Source organism: Leptonychotes weddellii, chromosome 10, assembly GCF_054177405.1.
Source record: "Leptonychotes weddellii isolate Sample4059 chromosome 10, ASM5417740v2, whole genome shotgun sequence".
In the NCBI taxonomy this organism is placed as follows: domain Eukaryota; kingdom Metazoa; phylum Chordata; class Mammalia; order Carnivora; family Phocidae; genus Leptonychotes; species Leptonychotes weddellii.
The window spans coordinates 94,396,539-94,412,918 of record NC_138378.1 but is presented as its reverse complement, the minus strand read 5'-3'; the positions used below and the strand labels follow the sequence as shown (position 1 = coordinate 94,412,918).

Below are 16,380 nucleotides of genomic sequence, written 5' to 3'. Positions count from 1 at the left end.
AATTGTACATAGTCAAATAATTAGTCAATACAGTAGCGAAATCAGGAATGGTTATTGGTTTTGTATTTTGAGCTCACAGCAAATTATTCGTTCTGAGAGTTCAAAGTCTCTGGGGCAGTCAGAGGACTTGAACAGCCTCCCCTGTCACTCTTCAGTGCCATGGAAGGGACCGAAGCGTCATACACGTAGACCTTCACCCTGCTAGCTCTGACTCTCCCCTTCCTATAGGTAATGAATATGCTGCCTGCAGTAGGTGTTTGTCCAACCTTTTTCATACCATCTCAGCACTGTGATGATCAACAAATGTGTCCTGAAAATCTTTTATATGCACACCTTGCAGTCGGACCTCAGACCTTCTTCGGTGCAGAGCCTGGCCCTTGTACACACGGGACCATAAAGGGCATGCACCACATCCGTAAGTGGTAACCTCATCCCTTAATGTTGAAATGGTTTTACTTTCCTCGACTAGCTAGGATAGCAAATACCTATCTGGCTTTTATTTCCTTACGGCATATATATGTATTTGCCATATCTAGCACATTTTGAAATTTGAAAGCACTGATTTCCATAACCAGTCTAATTCAGGAAGAAATCTTACAACCACCAATCTCTGCCAACGCTCTTTCCAGTGGCCACCCCCACCTCCAATTTCACGTAAATAGCAAATACTTTGTAATATTTTATCTACAGGAGACACTGTTGACTTGCAGGAGTAGTAACCATATTTGCTTATTTTTTTCACACAAGAAGCTTAAAAATGCTTCTATGCTCTACAAACAAGACGAAAAAAAATCTGGAAGGACTTACCTCTGTCATAACATCATCCATAACAAGTGATTTTAAGATGAAGACTTCTTCGTGAGAAATAAAACCTGCTGGATTTAGCATTCAGCTCTCACTTTTATTAAACAGAGTTGTCATTTTAGACCCAAGCCTTCCCTAGAGATGGTGATCCCACCAGGGGAAGCAATATGTGAAGTTATCGCAAGAAAGTTTTTGTGTGAAATTGTGACTCTTGCCAGAGATGTCATATGTTTTAGTTAACTTCCTTCCCAAGAGCTAGGAAACTTTCCCAAGCCCTGGCTACATACAACTGGAATGCTCTGCAGAAGTCAGTAGCATGGGGCTGCCGAGAAAGAATGAATTTTATACACTCCATTTGTTTCTGGAGATAAAGCCTCTGTTCTATTTTCCTCAAGGTGAAAGTCCAATTCACTTTGAAAACTGTAAAGCCTTATTCCATTGGAAGGAAATGATTATGATTTCTGTCACTGTTATTACTATTTATACCGTCATAAATTTACCTACGGAAGGTGATAGCCTCTACTGGATTCCTTCCAGAGCTCCTTAAGGAGTAAAACCATACCACTGACAACCTCCAAGACATTCTGTTCTGTCTTTTCCTTGTCAGCCCCTTGGTGCAGGCAGCTATCTACCACGACACTGCTGATGAGCAACTCTGCAGACACAGTGCGAGAGTAATTAATGTTCCCCATGTTGACTCTCAGGAACTACAATGCCATGAAGTACTCTCCAGGATTATCAAGGTGAAATTAAATTACGCTCAATACAGTTTGAGAGCAATTTTACTCGTGGCTTAGAGCACCTCCACAGGGATGTTCTGAAGTTGGTTTCTACCAGCTTGCGAGAGGCAACTGTTAAACACGAAGGAATTGTGCAAGCCAGATGGTAAACCTTTGCAGCCAGGCCACGGCGAGAATATGTCTATCACAGGAATTAGCTTCCGTGCTTCTCCTTCCACTTCCTCAGGGCAGTAGCAATATGGATCATGGAGAGTACCTTTTTCTCCTGTGGGAAAGGTTCTCTGACCTCGCCAGCTCCCTGCCCACTCCCTCCTGCCGAGCCGTGAGCTCCACCTCAGTGAGAGTAAGCAACACTCAAAACAACCTTTGCTTTGTTTACATGCTTATCTCTGTACCTCAAGACCTTCAGTGGCTTGAGAGCAAAGAGGATATCTTATTTTTAAATCTTTGCTAACTAGCATAGTTCCTGGAACCTGAAAGGGGCACTAAACATTCTCAACGAATGGGGTTTGAAAAAAGTTTCAACTTTTTGAAATGGAAACAAAAAAGAGTAGATTGAATATTTATTCTAATCTAATCTTCTTTGATGGGAAAAGAGATCGATGCCTTTGCTATATTTTTTACATTCCTTCCTAAACCTTGTTTACTTTGGCTGTTGTTTGGCTCTTGGGACAGACAGAGGCGACCTTCAAATTTGAGACTTTAGACCCTCTCTGAATGACTAATTACTCACGTACTGGATTTTGGCTCTATTTCATCATTTGGTGACTCAGACTAGGGGGAATTTGGAGTTAATATAATGGGGAGTGACTGGAGCCTACTATTAACAGTATAGCTAATATTTGAGGGCACTGAGCTAAGTCCTTTGTGTGTAGTCTTACTCGATCCTTTCCACACCCCTATGGAGTAGGTATTATTTCACTTATTTTACAGCTAAGGAAACCGAGGCATAAGGAGTGACTAGAACAGGGTCTCCGTAGGGCTAAGGTTGAACCTGGGTCTACAAGACTTTAAAAAGTCTGGCTTTTGAATACCATGCTACACTGCTTAGAGACTCAACTCTTAAGCTGCATTAGAGAGACGGTTCTGAGACACGGAAGGTGATTCAGCCTTTCAGGACATGCTGAGTGGGCACTGCCTTAGCTTTGGCTTCCAGAGCAAAACATCATCATGGGGTGGCTTAGACAACGGACATTTATTTCTCAGTTCTGGAGGCTGGCAAGTCCAAGGTCAAGGTGCCTGCAGATTCACTTCCTGGTGAGGTCCACTTCCTGGCCTCTCTGTGTGCTCACATGGCCTCTCCCGGGTGAATACAGGGGAGAGAGAGTTCTCACTCTGCCTTCCTCTTCTTTTTTTTTTTTTTTTTTTAAAGATTTTATTTATTTATTTGAGAGACAGAGAGCATGAGAGGGAGGAGGTTCAGAAGGAGAAGCAGACTCCCCGCCGAGCAGGGAGCCCGATGCGGGACTCGATCCTGGGACTCGATCCTGGGACTCGATCCTGGGACTCGATCCTGGGACTCCAGGATCATGACCTGAGCCGAAGGCAGTCGCTTAACCAACTGAGCCACCCAGGCGCCCCTGCCTTCCTCTTCTTATAAGGGCACTAATCAGATCATAAGAGCACCACCCTCTTGTCGTCATCCAAATCTAATTATCTCCCAAAGGCCCCACCTCCAAATACCATCACACTGGGGGTGAGGGTTTCAGTAGATGAATTCTCTGGAATGTGCTACACGGAACTCTAAAAAAGAAAACAGAACGGCATGGTCTGGACTAGGGTAAGGCAAGCAAAGGACCTAGGGCTTCGCATGCAAGGAGGTACCAACCTCAGGTGCCCCCCTGCCCTCGAACAACCCTGCAACTCCATGAACCCATGTGCTTTGCTTGCTTCATCCCAGCCCTGCAGCACCGACCGTCCTGTGCTCTTGGGGAACTCAGTGTCTCAGAAGGGCCTGGTATCAGTATGGGTCAGAACAGGAGGGAGAAACCCTGCCATCATTTGAACAGGAAAAGTTTAATATAAAAAATTATTAAATAGCAGTTTATGGTTTAGAAACCCTTGAGGACACAGAGGAAGAGACTAGGACAGGAGAAGCCAAAGAAGTTTTGACCTTCAGGATAAGAGTGAGGACTTTTGTTTTTCCCTTCAGGCTATGCCTGAGTGAGCAAGACTTGCCCTATTTCTTAGGCAACAGGACTCTGCAGCATTTCCTTTCAGATCACCCCAGGCATTTAGGCTATTTAAAAAATCTAAATAAAATCTCAGTCAAACTCACATTCCGAGGGTGAAATGTTTTAATCTGTCTTTTCCCAGAATGGCCCTTAAGTCTGGGAGGGAGTGCAAACAGGCTGGGTGATGGTCGATATATTTGGATATTTATGGGAACCCAGAGGTTTTGGCAAAAGTGCATATACATCTTTTTTTTTTTTTTTTAAGATTTTACTCATTTATTTGACAGAGAGAGAGAGAGATCGAGCACAAGCAGGGGGACCAGCAGGCAGAGGGAGAAGGAGAAGCAGATTCCCACCCCACTGACCAGGACGCTGGGATCACGACCTGAGCTGAAGGCAGACGCCTAGCTGACTGAGCCACCCAGGTAACCCAAAAGTACATATACATCTTTTTTTTTTTTTTAAGATTTTATTTATTTATTTGAGACAGAGAGAATGAGAGAGAGAGAGCACATGAGAGGGGGGAGGGTCAGAGGCAGAAGCAGGCTCCCTGCCGAGCAGGGAGCCCGATGCGGACTCGATCCAGGGACTCCAGGATCATGACCTGAGCCGAAGGCAGTCGCTTAACCAACTGAGCCACCCAGGCGCCCAGTACATATACATCTTAAAGAAGATTTAAATAGAATATATATATATATAATTTGATATCACACAGACCGCACAGTAGAACTCGAGTGCAGGTCAAAAGCAACAGCTGTTTGTGATCTCTCCTAAACTATAATAACAAAAGTGCTTTAAAAAATTCCTTTCCTTTCTCCAACTTTCAAAGTACGTAACATTTGCATAATGATTAATCTCGGCTCCAGAGGAAATTCCCAAAGGGAGTGGAAAATCGAGAGGAGGGAGCACCTCAAGTCTTCAGCTTTGGAGCCTGCTCTCGGGGGAATTCTACTAACGTGGCCATCCTATTGACCATGACACTGGGACCTGGATAGCTGAGGGAACACAACCCCAGACATTGGGACAGTAAGTACGAACTTGGCCAAAAGTACAGCCCCAATTAAGGCATGATAACACATCTCCTATTTCCAGAAGTTAGCCCTGGAATATTTCAAGAAGGTTTTATTCTGTGCTTTGAAAGGGCCGAATCCTTATTCTCAGAACCCTGGCATACGCCCACATCAGCCCAATCAAGGAAAGCTCCGAGCATTTTCCTTTCCACAGAAGGTCTTCAGACCGGCTGTGTATTTGCTATGATGTCAGGGGCCCCCGGAAGCTTTTGGCTGGGGCAAGGGCAGCAGGTTTGAAGTGCATTTCTCGGCCTCAGTATTTAACCTGTAAAATGAGGGCATCCAGCTAGCTGAATGGCTCCTAACCTGGCTGCATTTTAGAACTTGCAGAATCTGGGGAACTTTCAGATAAGACTCAACCCCTGCAGCCCGCTTCAGGCTAATTAAATCAGGATGTTTGGCAGGTGGGACCAGAAGGTTAGTATTTTAAGAAACCCTCTCGGGGCGCCTGGGTGGCTCAGTTGGTTAAGCATCTGCCTTCTGCTCAGGTCATGATCCCAGGGTTCTGGAATCGAGTCCCACATCGGGCTCCCTGCCCCTCAGGGAGTCTGCTTCTCCCTCCCCCGCTGCCTGCCACTCCCCCTGCTTGTGCTCTCTCTCTGTCAAATAAATAAATAAAATCTTATAAAAAAAAAAAACCTTCTCAGTGAGGCCAATATGCAGTCAGGTTTGAGAGGCGCCTGCAGCTCTAACATACAATACTATTGATACCTCCACGATGCTCATCCTGTGGGTGAACCTCTGTGCGTGAAAGCATTGTTTCTGTTACGACAAACTCTCACAGACTGTTAGCTGTTTGTGAACATGTGTATGCATTTGGACGGAGTCTATATGGAACACACAAAAAAGAAAACAGCTGTCTTAGGCACAAGGATAAAGGGAATTTTTCTTTAAAATTTAAAAAATACTGTACTGTCGGGGCGCCTGGGTGGCTCAGTTGGTTGAGCGAATGCCTTCAGCTCAGGTCATGATCCTGGAGTCCCGGGATCAAGTCCCATGTCGGGCTTCCCGCTTGGCGGGGAGTCTGCTTCTCCCTCTGACCCTCCCCCCTCTCATGCTCTCTCTATCTCATTCTCTCTCTCAAATAAATAAATAAAATCTTTAAAAAAAAAATACTGTACTGTCTTCACAACAACAACAAAAAACAACCCTAATTACCAAATACTCCCCACTCACTCTTGCAATTTTGGGTCTGGGCTGCTTCCAGAAGGTTGTTGAAGCCTGACCTCTGATCATAATAAAAGCAACAGTGTTCTTTGGTCAGAGCTGTGTTTCTCAAAGAACTTTCTGTCTCTCTGCCCTGAAATATTATTTCACGAAAGAAGTTGAAACTTCTATGTGGGTATGGACCTTCTCATTGTCGTGGGCCTAATGTAAGCGGTCATTCAAAGTGTATTCAATTATGACTGAACATAGCTCGTGGCTCTGTCCTGAAATCCAGTACTAAATGCATAGTTCATGAATCATATTCATCAACCCTGGCCATCATAAATATTCATCTAATGTCTGTCTTCATTAGGTGGTTAGTAACATGTCAAAGATATTTGTAGAGAAAACGAAAGTGATACATTCTATCTATATTTACTCTTATTTGAAAGGCTAATTTATTTTTAGAGTACTCTTTGATAAAAGGCTTTTAATAAAGGGATGTTTCCTTTAGAAATTGTCTTCTGTTTTCAAGCTAATAATCTTACACAAAGTTTATTAATGTTTTGCTTGTTGAATGACATCAGTCAAGTGATGGGCTATGTAAATAGTCCAATTCAGAGAAGGACTACATAAAGCACTACTCTTAAAAGCTTACATTGATGCCTTCTCTACTAACGGTACTCTGGAGTTGCTTTTCCAATGAAAAGAGGCAGCAGTGGTTCATTTCCACACTTACCTGGTCTCCTTGGTAATTGATAACCCATCACACGATTGCTGCATGGATGGGATACAGTCTGAATAGAACAGAGCAGGGATTGGCAAACTTTTTCTTTAAAGGCCCAAATACTAAATATTTTTGGCTTTACTCTCCAACTCGGGCTGTAGCGCCAAAGCAGCCAGAGATAATATGTAAATGAGTGTATGTGGTGGTGTGCCAAAAAAAAAAAAACCCTTTATTTAAAAACAAAACAAAACAGGTGGCGGGCTGGATTTGGCTTTCAGGCGATAGTTTGCCCACTGGTGGAATAGAGCAAACCCAACAGGGTGTCAAACCGGCTCTCAGGTGGCCAGGATTGGGAATTTTAACTCAACCCAAAGAAGCCAGGCTGTGTTGGGGTTCCATCTGAACAAGTAGGTCCACCATGATAGGAAAAGTCACGAGAATACATTAACAATTAAAGAGTGGTAACAGCAATGGCTAGTGTTTGCAGAGGACGTGCTTTGTAACTTGTGCCGAACACTTTCCATGTAATCTTTATAATAACCTGGAGGTAGCTGTTATTGTATTCCCATTTTATAGATGAGGAAACTGAGGCACAGAGGGGTTAATTAAGTTTCCCACTGACATAAAGCTAGTAAGTGGCATGGCTGAGATGTGAACCCAGACAATCTGACTTTAGAGATTGCTCTTCTTTTTTTTTAGAGAGAGAGAGAGAGAGTGTGTGCAGGCGCGTAAGCATGGGGGTGGGGTGGGGTGGAGTGGGGCCTGGGGTTGGGGGGGAGGGACAGAGGGAGAGGAGAGAGAGAATCTTAAGCAGGCTCCATGTAGGGCTCCATCTCACGATCCTGAGATCATGACCTGAGCCGAAATCAAGAGTCCCACACTTACCCGACTGAGCCACCCAGGGGCCCCTAGAGACTATTCTTCTAACCACGATGCATTATTACCTCCTGCCAAGGGACACAGAAGTCCAAAGTCATCACAGCTGGGAGGGAAGAGTTTCTATATCAGTACTCTAGTCTTGGTTCAAGTTCTAAGGGGTCACCATGCTGAGGATAGACCAAGAATAGTGTCATGGGGTGTGCACTGTGGGGAGACTATTCTCCATGGGGCTCTCATGTTTCTGCATGTCTTTAAGCAAAAACATTGGCAGCCTTTTGTTGGGGGCTATGTTTTCATATTGAACAGCCTTGGCAGATAGAGATAGCGTTTCCCTCTGGAGCAGAGGGAAGGTTAGTTTGCTGTACTATTATCCTAAAGATCATGCCTCCCTCTGGGGCAAAGTTGGGCAAGTTTGCTTGCAGCCCATTATAAAAGACTGGGGTTCTTCTGTGCTCTTATAAGAGAGGATTCAAAATGCCGCTGAAATGTTTGCTTTAAAATGATTAGTTTTATGTTATGTGAATTTCACCTCAATTGAAAATCAAGTCAAAAATGAAAAGAAACAAAACTTAATGAAAAGACAGCCATATAAGAAGCAGACTCTCACTAGACACTGAATATGCTCATGCCTTGATCTTGGACATCCCAGCCTCTAAAACTGTGAGACATAGATTTCCATTGTTTACAAGTCACCAAGTCTATGGGATTTAGGTTATGGTAGTCTAAACAGACTAAGGCCAGAAGACCTGTGTTGAAGGCAGAGAGAGGCAAGCCTCTGTGAGAACCTATAGCTCTTGATTATATAACTAGCAGAGTGGTATGGTCCTCTGAGAAGTTCTAAAACTGACTAGAAAGTGTTAAAGATGTACAGCTGATTCACTGGAATGATTTTTCAATGAACTGTAGCTGTAACATAAGTATTGCATCTGGCAATTTAAAATAGTGGTTCCTGAACCCAGCGGCTCATCAGAATCACATGGTAATTTAAAATAACAATAATAAAACAACAGATTCCTAAGCTCCACCTTATATCTAATGAATCAGAATATCTGGGGGTGGAGCTCAGAAATCAATATTTTACAAAGTTTCCCCAGATTATTCAGATGCACTGAGTCCCTGCAGTATTCTGATGATAAAGATTGATGGCTCAGTTGGTTGGGCGTCTGCCTTCGGCTCAGGTCACGATCCCAGGGTCCTGCTCAGCGGGGAGCCTGCTTCTCCCTCTCCCTCTGCCCTTTCCCCTGCTTGTGCTCTCTCACATGCACTCTCTCTCTCTCAAAAAAATAAATAAAATCTTAAAAAAAGATTGAATTCGATCACAGACAAGTCCTTCTGCTTCTCTGTACCTAGCTTTCTTCAATTGTTACTCAAATAGTTAAACTCTAGAATTGTGTTGTCCAGTGGCAATTAGACACATGTGGCTATTTAAAATGAAATTAATCAAAATTACATAAAATTTAAAATTCAGTTCCTCAGTTGTATTAGCTACATTTAAGGTGTTTATAGCTACATGTGGCTAGTAGCTACAGCATCATATAGTACAGATACAGAACATTTCCATCATCACAGAAAGTTCTATTGGATACAGCTGCTCTAGAATAGCTTACACCAGAAAAGAAGGAAGCAATCAAAGACTGCTGGGGTTATACCAAAAAGACTCAGGAGTCAACACGAATAAGTCAATATCCCCTTGACCAAAGATAGGATAATTTGAGCACCACTTAGAATAATAACTGCAAGGGGTTGAAGTATATGAAATATATTTAAATCCATGGCTCATACTTGTACGAAAATAAAATTCATTGGTGTCTTTTAGAGGATGCTAGGGAACCAAGTCACCACTTGAAAACTGGAAAATAAAGGGTTATCAAACATTTAATCAATACTTTCTGAAGGAAAGTTTGGATAAATGGAGATAGTACTGAGATGCATTATCAGAAGGCCCATTAGCAGCTCCCACAGGACTGAGCACCTGTTGCCCTTCACCATGGTTAATTCAATAACGCATCTTTGTGCTAGTTTTTCTTCCCTCTTTTACTTCCCATGTCTTGCATTCTTGTTCTCTGAGATTCCCAAATAAATTATTGCATGCAAACTTCTATCTGTGGTTCTGCTCTGCAGGGATCCCAGGCTGGGACAGCATTCTAGTACAAATTCTTTTTTTTTTTTTTAAGGTTTATTTATTTATGTGAAAGAGAGATAGTGCTAGAAAGTGGCAGGAGGAACAGAGGGAAAGAGAGAATCCTGAAGCAGACTCCTCGCTGAGCATGGAGCCCCACTTGAGGCTCCATCCCAGGACCCTGAGATCATGACCTGAGCTGAAATCAAGAGTCGGCCGCTTAACCAACTGAGCCACCCACGTGCCCCTCTAGTACAAATTCTTGAAAGACAATTTAACCATACTGGCATATAGATTTGGTTGTTTGGTTATGCTTCCACTCTTGGTCCAATCTCCTGTGAGGGGCTGTCGCTTCAAGAGATGTACATGGGATTTCTTAAAGTAGAAGAGGTGGAAGGGAGAGAGAGTTGTGGGGGGCAGAATGAAGTAACATTTCAGTCTAGAGCCTTGCTAGTGCTGTGATCTGCTGACCGGCAGCTTGGGAATCACCTGAGCTTGTTCGAAGTGGCGACTCTTGGAGCTCCAGCCAGACCTACTGAAAGCAAATCTGCATTTAACAAGATTCCCCAGGTGATTCGCATGTACATCAAAGTTAAAGAATTCTCCTCTAGAGGGAGTAATAATTATCCAGTTCAGAGAGATTTTGACAAGAGTTAAGGTGTTGAATCCAAAGGTCAATGGGAAGCACATAGAGGAGCAGGGGAGCACATGATATTGTGAGTGTGTGTGTGTGTGTTGTGGGGGGAGTTGCAAGAGGAAAAGTGGGATTGGATCTATGAGAAACACTTTAAATTCATACTAGGAAAAACATTCTATACCTACGTTATGCTATTTTGCACCATAAACCTCACAAAATGTTCAAGTGGGACGATAAAACCACCCCCCAAATCAACAGAAAACAATGTCTACGTGTGGTTGTAAACACAGAGCAGGTGCTCACCGAACAACTGTTAAATGCTGAATCGCAGGCTTGTGTTTGGGGCAGGGTTGTGTATCTGTGAGGGAGGCGAAACCAATCTTGGCAATCTGCCACTTCCTCCTAGGCGCCCCTCCCCCCACCCAGGCTTCGCCCTCCCTGCCTCTCCCCTTTCCCTAGTCTCCTACACTCAGTTCACTGCCCCCTCTCCCATGGACAAACTCCCAGTGACGGGCATGGTGCGCTAGTAAATGTTTCACAACTGGCTCTCCAGAAATAAATACAAAGCTCTAGTTCGCAGGGTTTGCCAATTTCCCTAGCACAAACAGTGCCATCGTGGCCGGCTCTAAGCTGCCGTGATGCTAACTGAATACAGAGTCGGGAGATGATACAACTGGCTCAGCAGAGCGCTGGAAATGATCGGGAGAAATGGCAAGAAGGAACTAAAGGGTAGAAAGGACACTGTCGAGTGGTCTCTCGCCTTCTCAGAAGTGGGAGAAGAAAACCTCAGTTGATGGCCCAGAGTGCTGCCTTTAAGTCCGGGGCTGCGATTCCGAAACGCAGCTGCCTACGTCAAGTCAAAAGGGCTTGCATTGTATCCTTGGCTCTCTGCTACGGGTTCGGCATCTCCCCCCATTGATGACTACTACCTCTTAGCGCCTTTATGGAGAACTTGCTTATGTTGAGCTTTAAGAGTCAGAAACTCAGCTGCAGAAGAGGTTTGAGGACAGCCAGAGTGACTTGTATCCTATGTTTGCTGAAGCTTCTCCCATAAACATTAACTGGGCTCTGGAATGCACATACCTACCCTTCCTGGACGCACCACACCCCAGTTTCCCCTGCCTGAGTGTAGTCCTAATGACTCCTACCCAGCTTCCTTAGGTGTTACACACCCCGCTTAGCTGGCCAGAGTTCAAGGCCTCACCTGGTTTCTTTGGACATCATCCAAGAGCTGAATCCCTGTCTCTCCCGGGAGCTCTCCAGCTGGCAAAGAACTCCCTTCCCTCAGGGATGTTAGCAGATAACGCAAACCTGCCTTGCTGTAGGCACTGGCAGGTAGCTCCCACCTGTCCTTCTGCCCACGAGCACTGTTTTGGGGGCTTGATGTTGGTTCTCCAAAGGCCTGACCCAGGGGCTCCATCCCCTCTGGGCATCCCTCCAGCTGCACAGCCCTTGATCTGTTTTGTGGCTCCTCACCTTTACCGACAAAACACGCACCTGAATTTCCCAAAGCTGCTCTGGTTGCTCCCCTTTCACTTTTTCTTGGAAAGCATCCAGTGCTAGAAATCCAACTCACTAGAGACAGCCTGAATTAATGCTTCTTAATCTGCATGAAATAGAACTTTTTGTAACCTTCTCTTTGGTGTTTAATCAATGGTGACTTTCCGAAAAGACACGTTTCTACTGGCAGATTAAAAGGGTTCATTTTTGCGGCGCTAATATCTGTTTGGAACGCAACACCTTGTTCCCCCCTCTCCCCACGTGAACGCACCTTCCGGTTTTAGATTTATGATTTGGCTTTTATTTCTTGGAGAATAGAGACAGAAGTAGTGGAAGTCCCCTTATCTCCATCAGAGCTGGGGTCTCTGCTCAGGATTACATCCTCTCCAGCCCCTTCAAAGCAGCCACCATTTATATTCATTCCTTCTAATCCTCGTTCTCTCCTCATGTTTTCTCATCTGAGCACATAAACACATCGCTACCCTTTCTTACAAAGTCAAGGCCAGCTTACACGGTCCGGGAAAGCTCACACTGACAGAGGGGCTCCAGGTGGCTCAGCTAACTCACCATGGCTTTTGTGTCTCCCAGGCTGGGGAAGGAGCTCAGTGTGTCCTTCCTACCAGCTGAGAACCCTGCTCTGCCCTTGGAGCGTCCCACTGAGAATGAGGCCAGAGGTCTCCAGACCAAAGAATGCTTTTCATCAAGCCCAAGTTAGGCGGGAAGGAATCCCAGCAGCTTCTGCTGTTGGCCTGTGATGCTGACCAAGCTGGAGCATCCTTGACCCCTCTCTTCTTTCTCCCAGATGTCCAATGAACTTGTGTTCAGCTTGCCCTCTGACCCTCCACAGCATTGCCTTCTGCGAGGCCTCTGGTGAGTTTGAAAGGCTGCCAGTCTGGACCCAAAAATGGAAGTGCCTGAGGGAGAGAGTCTTCCAAAGTTCTTGGTTGTCAGAGAGATGAACATCATCAAATGACTGAAAAGATGAAAGGGACCGACACTGACGGCGATTGTCAGATTAGACTGTCCAAGGGACGAGGCTCAAGAGGAGGCAGGAACCACAGAGCCGAAAAGCCTGCGCTGGAATTGCTAGCATTCTGAACAAGTTTTCAGGGAGCTTATCAGAGAAGGTCAACTTGAGTGGGCACTAATGAGTTGATGGCTCTGATCCAGGAACAAGTCAGACCATAGAAACCAAAGTCGTATGGAGGTGGGGTGCTCTGTAATTATAATGTTCCCTGGGGACAGGCATTGGGCCCCAGGACGAGACTGGTGAACCCCTGCCCAGTGAAATGATCAGGTATCAAGCTAAAATATGGACGGTGAATATGCTCAGAAGAAAGTGCATGGGCTCAAATATGTTAGCTCTCTCCGTCTTTTATTAAGGCCCTTTCTTGGAGAAAGAACTAAAGTTGAGGTGGGCAGATCTTAAAAATGCGTAAGGCTGATCTTATAATCAGCCTGCCTGAGCTTGTATATTGTAGGTATTCAGAAAATGGCTTGTTGTTTACAACGTAATAGGGCTCATCCCCTGTCTTGCGGTGCTACGGCCCCGGTCTTTAAAGAGTTAAGTGATAGTGCCAAATGACTGGAATGTCCCACGGTGGTATGTTGTGCCCAGTCCACAGATAGGCTACCCCTCTGCTGGGACAGGGCTTCTTCTGTTTATTCCAAAATAGGTAAATGCTGGGTGTTCTCTTGACCTTAGAAGGGGTAAGACAGCACAGGGAATTAATATAAGTCTGAAATCTGAGGGTGTCAGATGTGGGTATTAGCATATATCTTGAAACCAGGAAACTAGCCTTTCCCTCTCCTCATTTCCAAAAATATCTTTCCAAGATATTCTCTATTGTTTTGCCCAGGGCTGTTGGGTCTTAATCAGTTTGCCTTATAAGGGATTTCAGGGTTTCAGGAGCTCTTCCAATAGGAAGTTTTCCCTGCTGTTCTGCCCGAGTTGCCTTCTGCTTAATTTTAGTTCGTTATGTCTGTAAAGACAGGGAGGGCTTTATGGGGCAAAAGGCCCGATCATCATGGGAAGAATGAATCATTCGGAGAACAGTGAGAAGGGCTGGAAGGCGAAGGTGGCTGAGGGGCAGGAAGCTGGGGGTGGATGGATGACTGAGAACAGCATCAAAACAATCCGGCTTCTTTCTCCATTCCTCCCACTAGGGGGTGCCCAGTATCCCGGAATAATCTCTATTATTAAAACGTTGAAGTTTCAGGGGGCTCCATTTATTTTATAGCAGGGAGCTGGCTGACCCAGGTTTCGTGCATCTCTGCCCTGAGTTGAGAAGAGATGGGGTGGGAGGGATGGGGTGGAGGGAGGGCTCTTACGTCAACAAGTACACAAATGCCTGTTAAGCATCGGAGGATCCTCAGTCCATGGAAACCTCTGGCAATAGCATGCCTTCTCTAGGACCCACTGGTTTTCAAATCAGTAACGGGAGTAATTGTGGATCCAAAAATCCTCCTGGGCCCAGGAAAGGTGTGATATTTTACCCTGGGGGTAAAATCCTCCTGGGCCCAGGAAAGGTGTGATATTTACCCTGGGGGTAAAGATGTTGTGGGGATAACAAACAAGCAAGGTTGAGAGATTGTTTAGAGGTCAGGGATGGAATAAAGATCAAAGATAAAGTAAGACTTTTGGGGTGCCTGGGTGGCTCAGTGGGTGAAGCGTCTGCCTTCAGCTCAGGTCATGATCCCAGGGTCCTGGGATCGAGCCCCGCATCGGGCTCCTTGCTCACCGGGGAGTCTGCTTCTCCCTCTCCCTCCACCCCTCCCCACAGTTTGTGCTCTCTCTCTCTCTCTCTCTGTCAAATAAATAAAATCTTAAAAAAAAAAAATAAAGTGAGATTCTTAAACAGAGTTGATAACAGGGGTGGATAAAGGTTAGGGAGGGTGAGGGCATTTTGAGGGTCTCAAAACATCCATGCCTTCAGAGTGGCCACAGCATGACTTCTAGCTACGGGTGCCTTTGTGGAAAGAACAGGGAACTTGGACCTGGACAGACATGAGTTCAAATTTCATCCCAAGCACTCAATGGCCTCGTGATCTTGGGAATTTAGGAGAGTTAGTCAACCCCTTTAATCTGTAATTCTCTCATTTCAAAACAGAACTAAGAATACTAGGGTTACTTGAGAATTTAAAAAGGAAATGGATATTCTTAGAAGGTGAAGGAGGGTCAGTCTGACAAGGCACTTTCAGACCAAGAACCAAAGCAAGCCACTGAATACCATTTACAGAGAGTTTTAGTCGGGGAGATGAGGCGGGTGGGAGGAGGGACAGACCACCCAGGGCAGGACACACCCAGCTATTCTCCACTCAGTCTGGACCTTAATCCCTAGCTTCTATGGAGCGAGGGGCATGGTGGTGAGGTCACGGGGTAGTTATCTAAAGTGGGACCTGCTGTGTGCTGCTCATCTCTGCTCGTTACTTGAAGCGGGGCCTTCTGTGCACAACTTTAGGAAAGATGAGAAGGAGCTTTCCCACATTCCGGTAGGGGCATCCATTAGTTTCCACAGGGCCTCGAACATGTAGCCTGGAGGGAGGTCTTGTGTGGGCATGAACAAGAGAGAGGGCTGAAGATGGAGTCAGTGTTGTCAGCACTCCCACACAAAGCATGGAATGAATTTAACCTTCTCTCTCTCATTTTTCCCTATTTGGAAATGGCGGAGAGCAAAGAAGGAAGTATCTATTGCTGGGTTCTGGCACCCCAAGACCTCAGGTACCAGGACTGCAGCCCCAGGGCAAGAAGGTCTTCCTTGGCCTCTGGGGCTTTCTGCGCTGCAGAGCTTCACTGGCTGTTTAGGACACGCTGGAGTAGTCTTGGCCGCCATGACCCTTTGGACCAGCCCTTAAGTACTTCGCAGGATTGTGGGCCATCATTAAGAAACCAGTCCCCAACTCAATTTTTAGAGGTCACCAACTGGTCCAGAGGCCTTCGATCTTGGAGTGTTAAATTGTCTTGCCCACAGCCACACGGAGGGCCAAAGCCTGGCCTGCAATCCCTGTGCAACACTTTCCTGTATTACCAGTTAATCCATGCTAATGTGACAATGACCCACAATTCTTTTCAGCATAGTGTTCCAAAGTGTGGGCCACAGACCACCTGTACCAGCATCAGAAGGTGGGCTTGATAAAAACACAGATTCCTGGCCCCCTGCCAGACCTGTGCACTCAGATCCTCTAAAGTTGAAAGGCAGTGGCTTACAAAGGTCCCAGTCCCAGGTCACACTCTTACGCGGAAATACAATGCCTGAATCTGCCCAAGTGCTCTTTTGTGGGGGAAGGTTGGAGCCCTTAGGCGGAAGTCTTGTTGGTTCAAAAATCATAGCCTACAGGTGTTTCTGACCCTGCTTATTTACAGAGCCAACTTCGTCCCTAGCTACTTCCTTCCTTCCCCTGGAACTTCCTAAATGTTGGAATCATTTCTGTGACGGTCACGGGAGACCGTTTCTGTGGACACCCGATGAGACAGCTTGCTTTGCCAAGGTCAGCTTGATTCTCTCCGGAGCCACAGTAATCACCGGGCCTCCTGTCAAGGCAGCGGGGGAGGGGAGGGAGTTTTGGGTTTTGTTTCTGGGCACT

General features: G+C 45.6%; 1 long non-coding RNA gene across 2 annotated transcripts; it reads left to right on the top strand.

The window, feature by feature from the left end:
* The first annotated feature begins 213 nt into the window (after positions 1-213).
* LOC145715941 (uncharacterized) lies at positions 214-15,968 on the top strand. 2 transcript variants are annotated; one of them, XR_014138248.1, is made up of 3 exons: positions 214-415; positions 4,006-4,143; positions 12,599-15,968. It is a non-coding gene; the product is annotated as an uncharacterized LOC145715941 (long non-coding RNA). The 2 variants fall into 2 exon arrangements; XR_014138247.1 differs by lacking the exons at positions 214-415; positions 4,006-4,143 and adding an exon at positions 4,193-4,744.
* The last annotated feature ends 412 nt before the right edge of the window (positions 15,969-16,380 follow it).